The sequence below is a fragment of the Triturus cristatus genome, chromosome 5_1, assembly GCF_964204655.1.
Source record: "Triturus cristatus chromosome 5_1, aTriCri1.1, whole genome shotgun sequence".
Taxonomy (NCBI): domain Eukaryota; kingdom Metazoa; phylum Chordata; class Amphibia; order Caudata; family Salamandridae; genus Triturus; species Triturus cristatus.
Genome location: NC_140587.1, coordinates 491470601 through 491486019, shown reverse-complemented (window position 1 = coordinate 491486019; position 15419 = coordinate 491470601).

Genomic DNA, 15419 nt, shown 5'->3' with positions numbered 1-15419 from the left:
AGCACCCCCTTTGAGAGGGTGGGCATTGACAATGTAGGGCTACGGGTTCCCGGACTGCATCAGGCAACAGGTTCTTCGTGGTTCTGGTGGGTCATGCCACTTGGCACCCAGAGTCAGTTCCTCTGAGGACTACTACTGCACCCGCAATAGCAAAGACCCTGATGGGGTTTTTTACCGGATTGGGTTTCCCCAAGGATGTTGTGTCTGACAGGGACACACTTCATATCTACTTATATGCAGTCCATGTGGAAGGAGTGTGGGGTAACTTATCAGTTCTATACCCTTTACCATCCACAAACCAATGGGCTTGTTGAGAGGTTCAACAAGATCCTGGAGGGCATGATCAGAGGCCTGCATATGGCCCTGAGGAAAAAGTGGGATATCTTCTTACCATGCCTGTTGTTTGCTTACAGACAAGTGTCACAAAGAAGAGTTGGTTTCAGCCCCTTTGAGCTGTTAGATGGACACACAATAAGAGGACTTTTTAGTATGCTGGAAGAATGGTGGGAGCAAGCTCACTGGAAGGTGCACCCAGATGTACCAAGCTACATGCTGGCCTTCAGAATCCAGATGGCTAAGTTATGGAAGAAGTCTCCAGTAACCTTGAAGCCAGCCAGGAAGTCAAAAAAGAGTGTTATGACAAAACTTCTACCACTGTGGACTTTCAACCTGGTCAGAAAGTATGGATGATGGAGCCGGTAGAGCCCAAGGCCTTCCAGGACCACTGGAATGGACCATATCAGGTGACTGAAATAAAGGGTGAGGCCTCATGCCTGGTGGACCTCGAGACCCCTACGCAACCCCACAGGGTGCTGCATGTAAATTGCCTCAAACCACAATTTGAGAGATCTGAGCTCACCATGTTATTGGTGACAGATGGAGAAGAGGAGAGGGAACCTCCCCCTGATATTTTGGACTTCAAGGAGAAGGATGGGTCTATGTAAGGAGTAATCCTTTCCCCCACTCTAACTCTTGAACAACAGAGAGACGGGCAACAAGTGTTGGGACAGTACTCATCTCTGTTCTCCCTTATCCCTGGGACTACCCACAGGTTGTCAGATAAGGTGAGGTCCAGCAGTAAGACTGAAGTGTACAAAATGCTGGAGTTGGAGGTGATAGAAACCTCCAAAAGTCCTTGGTCTAGTCCTGTGGTTCTGGTACCAAAAGCTGCTCCACCGGGCAACACACCTGAATTAAGGTTCTGTGTAGAAAACAGAGGGCTGCATTCAGTAAACAAGACAGAAGCTTATCCCATTCCCCGGGCCATTGAACTGATCAACAGGTTAGTGGAAGCCCAGTATCTCAGTACCTTTGATCTTACATGAGGGTACTGGCAGATCACCCTAACAGAGGGAGACAAGATGAGGTCAGCCTTCTTCACTCGTGAGGGCTGACCTCAGTTTAGGGTGATTGTTAGAAATGGGGGTCTCTAGTTGGCAGTGGTATGCACCCTGTACAAGCAGGGACCCTTCCTTCTAGTCAGGGTTAGGGAGTTACACACCCAAGATAAATGTCAAGGTACTTATAGAGCGCACTGTCACCAGACGGCCACCTTGCGGTGTCGCCTTTGCAGTTTCCTGGTGCTGATACTCATACCGCTGTGGAACCCCTCCTGGCTTTCCCTGTGAAGTGTCCACTTCTGGGCACCCCCAGGGTGAAGCCAGGCATCCTTAGCGCTGTTGGGGCCGGTGTGGAGGCTAAGCAAGCTATTGCCCAGAGTTGCAGCGTGGGGCCCGTGATTAGAATAGGCACCGAGGCGAGAATAGACAGGTCCGAGGAAATTGAGCCCGAGCCCCGCCGAGGCGGGAATCGAACCCTGGTCCCTGGCCAGAACTCTGCTTCAGGGTCTGCCGCTCTAACCATTGAGTCACACTCCTCCCCTTATCCCTTATCCCCTTTTAAGCTTGGCACGAGAAGTCAGGCTTATCTCTTGGGCAACGTGTAAAGCATTTATACATAGAACACACAGTAACACCGTGAAAAAACTACAAATGGACACCACACCAGCTTAGAAAAATAACCAATCTTTATCTAAACCAAACAAGACCAAAATGACAAAAAATCCAACATACACAACTCAAGATATCACTTTTTAAAGGTTTAAGTGATTCAGTCCATAGAACTCTATAGAGGCGTTGAGTTTAGCACAAAGTACCTTTGATGCATCAAAATCCGAGACCAAAAACAGCTGCAAAGGAGGGAAGCATTAGGAAACACAAGTGATGAGTTGATTCTTGAGTCCCAGGAGAATGGAGGGTCAGATCTGCTGCACGCAGAGGAAGTCTTCCATCGATTCTTTACTGCGAGCAGAGGCAAAGCATCAAATTTCGATGGCAGCTCTTTACTGCGGGTAGATGTACTGGAAACTTGGCGCACAGGTGCAATGCATGGAAAATCCAGGCGTGCTGGGTTGATGCATCAGTGTAAGAGGTGCTGTGTCAATACTTCCAGCTGTGGGCAGGTGATGCGTCGATTACTTCAGGCACACTGCAGGTCCTGCATTGATGTCAGAACTCCCAGCAGAGGAGTTCAGGGAAGCTGCAGAGGAAGTCTTTGATAGCCCTGAGACGTCCACGGGAGGCAAGCACACACAAGCCCTTGGAGAACTTGGAAAGTACGATTCCAGAAAGCAAAGTCCAGTTCTTTTACTGCTCACAGATAGAAGCTGCAACTGCAGGCCCACCCAGCAAAGCAAAACAGCAAAGGGACAGCATTCATCCTGACAGCTCTTCAGCTCTTCTTCTTGGCAGAATCCGCAGTCCATAGGTGTTAAAAAATATGGGGTTAGAGGTCCAATATTTATACCATTTCTGCCTTTTAAGTTTACATACAGTAAACGATAATCTTTGTAATGCACAGAACCTGCCTTCACCTGATTTGGCTCCAGACACACAACATGGGGGTGAAGACAGCATTGTGAGAGGACGGGCCCAGCTCTATTCAGGTGTCAGTGACAACTCTCCCAACCAGTCTAGCTCATGAAGGCCTATCAGACTGGTGATGGGCTATCAGGATAAGCAGGGCACACCTCAATTTCCTTTGTTGACTGTCTATAGTGAATGCACAAACAGCCCAACTGTCAGTCAAAACCAGAAATGGATTCCACAGGAAGGCAGAGGCATAGGATGGTAAAGCAAGAAAATGCCAACTTTCTAAAAGTGGCATTTTCAAACACACAATGTAAAAACTATCTTCACAGAAAGATGTTTTTTCAAATTCTGTATGCCGGAATCCCAAACTCCAAATCTCTATCTCTTTCCAATTGAAACTTACACTTGTAAGATGTTACTAGGCACCTCGAGTGATAGCCTATGGGAGAGATAGTCCTTGCAATAGAGAAAAACAAATTTAGCAGTATTACACGATCGCCATGTAAAACACACCAGTACATGTCCTACCGTTCACATACACTGCACCCTTCCCATGGGGATACCTTGGGCCTACATTAGGGGTGCCTTACATGTAATAAAAAGGAAGGTTTGGGCCTCGCAACTGGGTGCACTTGCCAGGTTGACATGGCAGTTAAAATCTTGCAGACACTGCAGTGGCAGGTCTGAGACATGTTTGAAGGGCTACTCATCTGGGAATCACATTTAATGCTGCAGGCCTACGCCTGGGCACACACAGTGCACTTTAGTAGGGACTTACCAGTAAATCAAATATGTCAATCATTGATAACCAAACATAATCACAATTTAGCCGGGGAGCACTTGCACCTTAGCACTGAGCAGCAGTGGTAAAGTGCCCAGAGTTCAAAACCCAGCAAAAAATGAAGTCCAGGATACAATTAAAACAAAAACACAGGAGGCAGTAGCAAGAAGTCAGGGGAAACCACAACAAGGATGCCAGGTTTAACAGTGATGCCATTTGGATTAAAGAACGCCCCTGCCGCCTTCCAGAGGCTGGTGAACCAGGGCCTTGCTGTATGGAGGCCTTCTTTGCAGCTTATATGGATGACAATACTGTCTTCAGTAGCAGCGGGAAGGACTATCCCAACTTAATGAGGAGGGCCCAGACCAACCTATAGCCTTCTCCTCCTGGAGGTTACTCCCCAGGGAATATAGGTGGTGTGCTATTGAGAGAGAAGCTTTTGCTATGGTCTGGGCACTGAAGAAGTTGAGGCCATACCTGTTTGGCACTCACTTCCCGACTCATACTGACCACAGGCCCTTCAGGTGGCTCATGCAAATGAGGGGTGATAATCCAAAACTGTTGAGGTGGTCCATTTTCCTTCAGGGTATGGACTTCAGGATTGAACACAGGTGTGGGGTAGACCATGCCAATGCTGATGGTCTATCTAGGTTTTTCTGCCTTGGTGATGAGAAACTCCTAGAGGATGAGTATATCTCTCCACTTTCAGCTAGGAGACACATGTGTTAGACCTGGCATCCTTAGACCCTTTTTCCTTTTACCTCCTGTTTGTTCTGATTCTTTTTGTTGACCATAGGACTCTGAGCACTTTATTATTGCCTACTAGTGCTAAAGTGCATGTGCTTCTCCCCTAAACATAATGACATTGGTGTATACCCGATTGCCATATTTGATGTACTAGTAAGCCCCTTGAAAGTGGTATACCATATACCAAGGGCCTGTGCTTCAAATGCTACTAGTGGGTCTGCAACACTAATTGTGCCACTCACATAAGCAGTGTTTCAAACCTGTCTCAGGCCTACCACTGCCATAGTGTGTCCAGTTTACTGCTACTTCGACTTGGCATTTAAAACTACTTGCAAGCCTCAAATTCCCCTTTCATTGAATAAACATCACCCCTAAGGTAGGCCCTAAGTAATCCTAAGGGCAGGGTGCTATGTAAGTAAAAGGTAGGGCATGTACCTTTATGTTTACACATCCTAGTAGTGACAAACAGCCAATTTAAGTTTTTACTACTGCGAGACCTACTCTTCTCATAGGCTAGCATCGGGATTTCAGAGTGGAGTAACTTTTTCAGGGTTCATGTGTATGGAATGGTAATGATAAATCCTCCTTGCTGTTGAAGTTGTATTTAACATTACTGTTTTCGAAATGTCACTTTTAGAAAGTGCAAAAAATAAAAAGAAGGCCCTTCTGTTCTTAGTGAGATATCCTTCTGCAGAAAAGGAAGAAAACCTTTTGGTTTTCTTATAAAAACCTCACCCACCAGGGTTGCCCCTTGGTGGCATGCTTTATCATTGGGTACTTCCCTTTCCACTCTGCTGTGGAACGGAGCATGCTGGGAGATAGGTGTGAGCACTGAGCGGTGTACTGTAATGATGGAAGTGAATAGGAGTGGGAGGGTTTTTATGTAGAAGGTTGAAAATGCCAGCCTGGTAGGTAAGTGAATACTTTAAACTGTCCTCCTGGCAGTATGATTAAAAACTTTGAGAAAGTGGAAAGTGTAGGTAATATTGAACCTGCTTTTATAGCGGTCTACATGTTTCAAGCCAATCTCCATGGCTTTTCATCAGGATCAAGGAACTAACTCCCTGATTCCACTCCTAAAGTAGTGCTTAAGTAAAGAACCAGCACCCACTCTGCATGCTAATGATCGCACCTGCTTGGTGCTACTGCTTGATACCTGCAACACATAATGGGAGAGCTAGACTGTCCTTTGTCATGGTGGTATACATAAAGACCAACATGCTTATGTCATTAAATTTACTCCAGCATGCTGTATACACTTGTGCTATATTGCAAAACCTCACCTCAAAGTGATTAATCATGTGAACTATATAATGGCACTCATTGAGGTGAACACGTCCAGTGTAGGAATGACACCTTGAAACACACAGCATTGAGCATTCTGAACATAAAAACACATGACACAAAAACATAACATACACACTTATGGCAAAACTTACGCTTCATGAGTCCTCCATTGGAAAGGTGCCCTTGTAGTCACACTCTATGGAATAAAATAAATAATGCCAATAAACATTATTGTGTCACAATTCGGGGATGAAAATTCAGAAAGTAAGCCCGACTTACTACTCCAAAGCATTTCCTTGGCTTATTAAACTAAGGTAAATCCCCGGCTGCCAAGATATTACTGTTCTTCACTCATGTGCTACTATAGTACCTTGTCGGTGGGAGACAAGGCTGTGCGTCACCACCACACCGAGCCACGCTGCAGAGGGTAAAACTAGAACACAAATCTTTCAAAGATGGCGGCCGTGAGTGGAACCACTTCCTGGTTCCATTCGTAACATTTCGGCTACAGAAAGGGATTTGTGTGTTTTATAGGAAGGCCCAAAAGATTGTGAAAAAAAGTCTAAAAATGGCAAATAATGTATATGCTGGTTAGAAGTGGCAGCAGATTTACGAGCCCCCTGTGCCACCAGTACGTCACCTTTTGTGACGTACTGGTGGCGCATTTCACTCCTCCATATTTACAAGGAGAGGAAAAGCCACCCTGCGTGACTTTTCCTCTCCTTGTAAATATGGCCCCTTCACACGCAGCACTATGCGTGGAAGGGGTGTTCCATGGGTGTTGCTGTGGGTGTTCCCAAGCAACACCCATGGAAGGAGACACATTTCCAGATTTATGAGTAATCATAAATCTGGAAATGCGCGTCAATGCTACGTCTCCTCAGAGGAGGAGTAGCGAGGTGCAACGAGGAGAAATGTTTCTATTTCTCCTTGTTTTTTCCTCTTTCAAAGCGTGCTGCATTCTACAGCATGCATTGAAAGAGGAAAATGCCTGTAGTGATTGTTTTTATGCAGGAAGGTGCCCCTTCGTGCAGAAAAACAATCTCCCCATGGCACAGGCATCCTTGCACTATGGTGCAAGGGTGCCTGCGCTGGCGCATGGCTGCAGTTTGTGTGCCAGCGCAGGGGAGAGCACAGGAATGCAACATATTATTGTAAATTTGTGGCATTCCTGTGCTTTGGAAGTGACGCAGTGTGGCGCAGCCAAAGGGCTTGCGTTGCCGCGCTGCGGCACTTCCTTGTAGATCTGCCCCTTGGTTTCTATTGTAAATTAAATGGAACCTGGTGGTAAAAACAATACCATATTTCAATGAAAGAAATGCCCCCAATGGTTTCAGATCATAATCAATGGGGCATAACACACTGCAGATTTGAATGAAAGAAAAACAAAAAATATATCATCAAAAAGGGGATCTTGAACTGCTCGGGTTAGCATTGTTCTTGTGCTTCTGTGCTAAAATTCGAAACATATTTGGCAATCTTATGCGACATGGCGTAATGGCGTTTTTTCTGAAATTTGGTGATTAAGCACTCAAGTCTTGCCTGCTCCAAGAAGCAGCGCACGGCCATGACAAGTCTTTCCAAGAGACGATCAAGAAGACCTGCAATAACATAAGCGATAAATTTACTAACAATTATCCCATCACACAAGAAACTCAAGTGGTTCGCTTTCCATATCCTCCAACTCCAGATGGCACCAACTTCAGCATATGGACCCCCATCAAACAGGAGACAAAGGCCCAAAATCACAAAGGTTTAGCGTTACTTTTGTAACGTTAACCCAATGCTAAAACTATTTGAGTATCAACAACCTGCGCTAATTGATATTAGTGTTGGTTTGTATAGAAAAGTAACGCAAAGCAGCGAGAAACACTGCTTTGCATGACTTTGCGTCTAGGGGGGGCGTTTCATGGGTGGTACATGGGCATTCCCGTGCAACCACTCATGCTCTTTGGCGCCAAACCCTATCTACTAATATTAGTAGACAGGGTTTAAAGCCAACAAGCAAAGTAAGGAAACAGTAGTTGGCCAGTGCTCTTGAGCCACAAATGAAAGTGATATATCGGGTACGCAAACCAATGAGGAGCCAGCAAAGAAGAGAGACGGAGGAATGTCATAAGGAAATAAGGCAAAAGGAGAGCACAGAATACAATGCTTCAATTAACAGGATGCTTCTTGATCTAATTTATATTAATATTGTGAATCTATTGAATGTATGTCTACTGTCTGATCAGCACATAATTTATCAAAAAAATCTTTTGAAAGTAATTGAGGATTCTACACACTGTTATAAGAAAAACAACAAAGACCAGTTTTTGAAAAAGCACCTAACAGACAACAGAGACGCAGCATAACATAACTTTGCAGGACTAGTGACGTTAAAATACTAAAGTTCTCTGTGAAAATATGCTAGATTCATCCAATGTCCCCGAATGTAATCGCTTATGTTGTGAGCTTAAACAACATAAAGGATAATTTACCTCACAAGACACACAAGGTGTGTTTTAGGTCTGGCATAAGCCAGCATCTCTTCTCTGTACTAAAATGATATGTGTAATATACTGATTTACACACTTTTATCAAGCTCTTTTCTTTGTCACTTATATTTTGTTTCCACCCACTATTGCATACATCATAGGCCAGTGTGTCAGCCCTCTTCAGCTATTGGCTAACTTCACTGTGAGTGATGGCATTGTGCACTTGGTTTTCCTTCATGACAATATATAGCGGCATTTTTACTTTTGCTTTTGAATGTTGAATATTAAAACCTTTTTGGAGTAGGCCCTCTCTTAAGGGTTATTCCAAACTTTTTTCCTTCACGCCTCCATTTTCCCGAATCTGTTTTTGTTGGCTTTTAGGACTTTGTGCACTTTGCCACTGCTAACTAGTGCTAAAGTGATTATGATATCTCCCTTATACATTTTAAAATTGGCTTACACATGATACAGACATTTAATTTATGTGTACGCCTCTAGTAAAGGGGTACAAAATGTACCCAGGGCATGTAAATTTAATGCTACTAGTGGGTCTGCATCACTTATTGTGCCACCCATTTAAGCAGGCCCATAAAACCGAGTATGCAAATTACAATGAAGATAGTAACTACAGAACTATTTTAAAATATTACAAAATCTTACATTAAGCATACAAACTCAACTTTACGAGCCCCATAATGCTACAAAGTCCTTTAGACCTACATTTAACGTTGTGTTTAAAGAGCTGATGTTTATCTGTATTCACTTTACCACGATGTTAACCAAAAGATGCAAATACCTCCCAGAGCAGCGCCCTTTGGTTTATAGTGTACTATATCTAAAACGGAGTGGATTACCCTCCACTTCTCTGGAGGTAGAAGATGCCAGTTTTTCTTTTTTCAACACAGGGGTGACATTATAATGACTGTGGGTTTTAAAAAAGCGCTGCAGGTTTCTGTTTTTATCTGACCCTCATTTCTCATGTTGCTTTGTAAAAAATAAACACGCAATTAAATTATACTTCTAATACTAAACCAAGAGCAGGGTGCCACTGTGCACTGCTTACTCAAAAATCTGAAAATAATCAAAAGATCCGATTTTCCCTCCAAGAACACTATTGTTTCCAGAGTTTGTGGTGTTGGTTCCCAAAACATCACATTCTGTGAAAAACCTACCACCACCTTCTAGGCTCCACAGAGTCCAATGGGAGGGAGCAAGATTGTGACGAGAACTTTAACCTTCGTTCACGCAAAAGACCCAGGGCAGACTGGGAGGGGGCGAGGAGAATAACTCTGCAACCCCTCAGTTTCCTGACACCAGAGGCATTTGGGAGTTTATTTTCAATACAGGGAGGTGGAAAACAACATAAATAACTGTGGGCTCTGCCTGCAATGAACTTGCATTACTGTACAACGAAGACAGAAATAAGTCCGCACAAGAAGAATACATGCCAGGCTAATCTGCTTTGTTTACAATAAGTGGACAAATCTTGCCTTCTCTCTCTCCACACCTCCCCTCCCATTTTTCACGGACCCTCCCGCCTGCTGCTGCCAACTCTCAAGTGTATACAATAGCCACATTAAGGCCTGTTAAACATAAGTAAAAGAAAGTATACAGAAGATATAAATCACGTTAAGAGAGCACATTTTAGTGATCCGAGGGCGGGCTGTGACGATCAGCCACTTCCTATTAGTAAGACATTAATCTTTACTTAATATTAAGACACATTAATACATAGCACACATACATGCCCAGACGCAGCCTTCTACCTTTTGCAGCTGTAGTCTTACTGTTTCAATTCCACATGGTAAACTAAAGCTCTTCGAACACGGACTTCACTGATTTCACTGTATTTGATTAGAGTTCTGTAGATCGGGCAGATTATTTCTCCTACTGGTTAGTAGGTGGAAAATCACACAAGGCATGCATCCTGAATGTGTTTAAATACCGGAACAGAGCCAGCCATGTCGCTGCTGGGGCAGGGCCGCCGTGAAAAGGCAGTGTAGATAAGCCTTCCAGCGAGTTTATTTTTATTTTTTAAAGAGCTTCGTATTGAAATGAAATGTGGATTGGAAAAGCTGATTCACCACGCCTCCTCCCAAAAACCATTAACAGGGTAAAAAAAAATGCAAATGCCGTTACTTGAGCGCATTTTTCTTTGCACGTCAAATGAGGGAAATAAACAAGCATTGTAAAAACCAGCCAGCCGCACTGACTCCCAAAACCATTACCAGTGTAAAAACAAGCATTGGCCGCGCGCGCCTCGCGCTCAAAGTTAACAGGCACAGATTCTGCTCTGCGACCAACCCGAACCTTTCTACGATGTTTCTCAGCGACATGTTGGGTGCAGGTTGGCTCCTCGAGATACTGTCCAGCACAGGGGGCAGGAGTGGTCCGGAGCAGCGAGTGATGCGCGAGCGGCAGAAGTTGTCTCACAGTCACTAATACAACGGCTGCTCTGACGGTCCGTGGAGGGAGCAAAGCTGAAAAAAGACCTACTGTGGGCCCAAGTGCGTCCTGGTCCTGTCAGGGCATGAGAAGAGGCACCAGGCAACAAAGTAGTCCCTACAATTGAAAGATACTGCCCTGCAGCGTCAGGGAGCTGTAGTTGGTCGATGCTGCTTCCTCCGAAAACCGAAGTGACGCTCCGGCCCACCAGCCAATAATGAGAGAGTTTAAAAGAGCAAAGCCAGATTTAAACCAATGGTAAGAGACAAAACAAAAAAAACGCAATGGGTGGACCTTAAAATGATTGCCGTTGTAAAGCAGTTGTTAAAAGGATACTTTTTTCATTTATCCTTTATTTTCTGACTGCATACATTCTGAATTGTGCAGCACACATACAAAGTAGGAAACTACTAGTAATTTGTACAGGAAAGGGCCCCCTCCGGTACAAAACCTATGCTAGACTCAGGCACGCACGCACTCTAGAACTATGGGATGTGTCTGGCACTAGAGAGAGGGAAGGAGAGCGCCATTCTCTGTGAATATGGTGCGCTCCCTGCTCTCTCCCTGTCACGCAATGCAGCACAGCCCCTTTGGGTGCTGCCCTGCGTTCAGTGACAGTTTTCAGAATCTGGGTCCAAAAGTCACCTTGTAACAGCCAGCCTGCGTCACGGGCTATGGCTCTTCCAACAAAAAGCAGACTTCAGAAGTGCCACCAAACGCCAGTTTTATCCCACCTTGAGGGAAGCAACACTCTCCTTGTTATCAACCCAGAAACCCATACAACTCCTCTAAATTGTTTCATTTCAGCATGAGGTCCTATTTTGCCCACAGGGAGGACTGTATAATTCCATAGTTGCTTTTGTTATCTTTGGCCCTACTGCCATAGTAACTAGGGCTTGGCAGAATTGGCGGAATTATGGAAAAAATGTGTGGAAAACGAGCGCACGTCCTGAGGGTCCATGTGCCCGGGACAGGAGTCCCTCATGTCCGGGCAGGCTCCCCGATTTCCCCGGCCTGGCTGGGTTGAGAAGCAGGGACCGGCCACGGGGCCTGGGCTTCGGTCAGGGCCTGGGATGTGGGAGCCCCCATCCTGCGGCCTGCCAAGTGTCCATCTGCCCGGGACAAGGGTCCCTGGTGCAGAGTCCCGGAGCCCTGCAAGGGCAGGCGGGAGCCCTACTGCTATGGCTCGGCTCGGGCGGGTAGATGGGCGTACTTTTGGTCCCACCCATCTGGTCGCACATTTCCCCTCGGCCATCTGGTCGCACGCAATGCTTTTCAATGGGGCAACCATATGGCCGGGCTGCCCTGGAAGTCCCGATGGAGGCTCAATTGCCTCCTGGATCCCAGCCAGGGCTCCAGGAGGTAGGGCACATTCGCACCCAGGGTCCCCTGAGTCTTGCGGCGTGCACAGGTTCCCAGAAAGAGGGGTAGCTTTCCTCTGGATTAGTAGGGGCAGGGTATGCTGGAACACCCCTCCCGGGCTGGCGGTTCTTTGCGGGGGACCAGATGGGTTATGCCCGGACAACACCTCCCCTCTGTCCGGGGGCTCCCTCCTCTGGCCCATGGTGTGGCAAAGTGCCAGGGACAGGCTCCATGGGTCCCGGGCAGTCCTTCCCAGGGCATCCAGGCCCAAAAGCTCCGGTGGTCCTCCCTGTGCTTCAGGCCCAGCCGACCCCCAGGAAGTGGACCCCCGAGCCCTGTGTGGGCAGGGGAGAGCCCTACCGCGAAGGCTCGGGCGGGCAGATGGGAGTCCTTTCACTCCCAGCCATCTGGTCGCACCTTTCCCCTCAGCCATCTGGTCGCACGCAATGCTTTCCAATGGGGCGACCAGATGGCCGGGCTGCCATGGAAGTCCCGATGAGGGCTCATTTGCCTCCCAGATCCCAGCCAGGGCTCCAGGCAGTCAGGCACGTTCACGCCCAGGGTCCCCTGAGTCTCGCAGTGCGCACGGGTTCCCAGAAAGAGGGGTAGCCTTCCTCTGGATTAGTAGGGGCAGGGTATGCCGGAACACCCCTCCTGGGCTCCGGTTCTTTGCCGGTGACCAGATGGGCTATGCCCGGACAACACTACCCCTCCGTCCGGGGGCTCCCTCCTCTGGCCCACAGCATGGCAAAGTGCCCGGGACGGGCTCCATGGGTCCCGGGCAGTCCTCCCACGGGCGCCTGGGCCCTAGAGCTCCGGTGGTCCTCCCTGTGCCTGAGGCCCAGCTGGGGTCCCCGAGCCCCCGGGAAGCAGAGCCCCCGAGCCCTGCGTGGGCAGGCGGGATCTCTACCGTGAAGGCTCAGGGCGGGCAGATGGGAGTCCTTTCAGTCCGGGCCATCTAGTCGCACCTTTCCCCTCTGCAATCTGGTCGCACGCAATGCTTTCCAATGGGGCGACCAGATGGCCGGGCTGCCCTGGATGTCCCGATGAGGGCTCATTTGCCTCCTGGATCCCAGCCAGGGCTCCAGGAGGTTGGGCAAGTTTGCGCCCGGGGTCTCCTGAGTCTTGCGGTGTGCACGGGTTCCCAGAAAGAGGGGTAGCTTTCCCCCGGATTAGTAGGCGCTGGGTATGCTGGAACACCCCTCCCGGGCTGGCGGTTCTTAGCCGGGGACCAGATGGGCTATGCCCAGACAACACTATCCCTCCGTCCGGGGGCTCCCTCCTCTGGCCCACAGCTTGGCAAAGTGCCCGGGATGGGCTCCATGAGTCCTGGGCAGTCCTCCCCCGGGTGTCCGGGCCCGAGAGCTCCGGTGGTCCTCCCTATGCATGAGGCCCAGCCAGGGTCCCCGAGCCCCCGGGAAGCAGAGCCCCCGAGCCCTGCGTGGGCAGGCGGGAGCCCTACGGAGAAGGCTCGGGTGGGCAGATGGGAGTCCTTGCGGTCTCAGCCATCTGGTCGCACCTTTCCCTTCGGCCATCTGGTCGCACGCAATGCTTTCCAATGGGGCGACCAGATGGCCGGGCCACCCTGGAAGTCCCGATGAGGACTCATTTGCCTCCCCGATCCAAGCTAGGGCTCCATGAGGTCGGGCGCGTCCTCACCTAGAGTCCCCTCAGTCTTGCGGTGGGCCCAGGTTACCAGAAAGGGGGTAGCCTTCCTCCGGATTATGAGGGACAGGGTACTCTGGGATCCCTCTCGGCCTAGCAGTCCTCAGCCGGCAGCTGGATTCACCAGGATGCTGCCCCAGCCCTGGGTCCGTCCCTGGGCCTGCCGCTTGGCTGATTGCCCTGGATGGGGTCCGGTGGGCTGGGTCCAGGTGCCCTGGGGAGGGTGGCCTCCCCACCCCAGGCTCCATCCTCGGTCTTGCTGCGTGGCAGGGTGCCTGAATGAGGTCCCGCGGGCCCAGGGAGCCTCCCCTTGCTCGGCTGGGTTCAGGGGGCTCCCTGCGGCTCTGGGGAGGGTGGCCTCCCCACCCCAAGCTCTGTCCTCAGTCCCGTCGCATTGCAGGGTGCCTGAGATGGTGTCCGGCGGGCCCGGGAAGGCTTTCCCTGCGCCTCCTGGCCTGGGAGCCCCGGCTGGGTCCAGGGGCCCGCTGGGCCCCGGGTCACATGCTCTGGCCCTGGACTCCATCCCCCGGCCTGCCAGCCCACCAAAGGCCTGGGACGGCGTTCTGTCGTGCCCGGGAAGCCTCCCCCTGCTTGTCTCTGTTCAGTGGCTCCCAGGGGCCCCGGGGAGGGCAGCCTTGGTCCTGCTGCGTGGCAGGATGCCTGGGACGGGGTCTGGCGGGCTCGGGAGCCTCCCCTTGCTTGGCTGGGTTCAGGAGCCCTGGCTGGTGCCCCTGAGGGCCCTGGGGAGGGCGGTCTCCCCACCCTGGGCTCTGTCCTCGGTCCTGCTGCGTGGCAGGGAGCCCGGGATGGTGTCCGGTGGGCCCGGGGAGGCTTCCCCTGCACCTCTGGGCCTGGGAGACCCGGCTGGGTCCAGGGGCTCCGCCGGGCCCCGGGTCGGGTGCTCTGGCCCTGGGCCCTATTCCCCAGCCTGCCACACTGCCAAAGGCCCAGGACGTGATTCTGTTGTGCCCGGGGAGCCTCCCCTTGCTTGGCTGGGTTCAGGAGTTCCAGCCGGGCCCCTGAGCGCCCCGGGGAGGGCGACCTCCCCACCAAGGGCTCTGTCCTCATTCCTACCACATGGCAGGGTGCCCGGGACGGGGTCCGGGGAGGCTTCCCCATAGCCTCTGGGCCTGGGTGCCCCGGCTGGGTCCAGGGGCCACGTCAGGCCCCGGGGGTCAGGTGCTCCGGCCCTAGTCCTCGTCCTCAGCCTGCTGCTCCACCAAGGGCCCAGGACAGGGGTCCTTCGGTCCTGTGCAGGCCTCCCCTGCTTGTCAAGGTGTCCACGAGCCCCGGGTCGGAGGGCCCATTGGGTCCCCCTCGCAGCCTCCATGGCTGGGGCCCAGCTGGGGCCCTGGGCCTCTGGTCCCCCATCCCCCGGCACCCGCTCACTCTTTCGTTGGGGCACAGAGCGACCAGATGGCTTCCCTTTTGAGCCCAGCCATCTGGTCGCACATTTCCCCTCGGTCATCTGGTCGCACCTATCCCCTCGGCCATCTGGTCGCACCTATCCCCTCAGCCATCTGGTCGCACGCAATGCTTTCCAATGTGGCGACCAGATGGCCAGGCTTGCCTGGAAGTCCCGATGAGGGCTAATTTGCCTCTCAGATCCCAGCGAGGGCTCCAAGAGGTCAGGTACATTTGCAGTCACCTCGTGGGCACGGATTACAAGAAAGGGGGATAATTGTTCTACGGATTACTAGGGAGAGGGTCAGTCAGACCTCCGTGAGGTCCGGTGATTCTGAAACAGGGGAAGGCAGAACCCGGGCCTGCCCGCTGATACCCCCA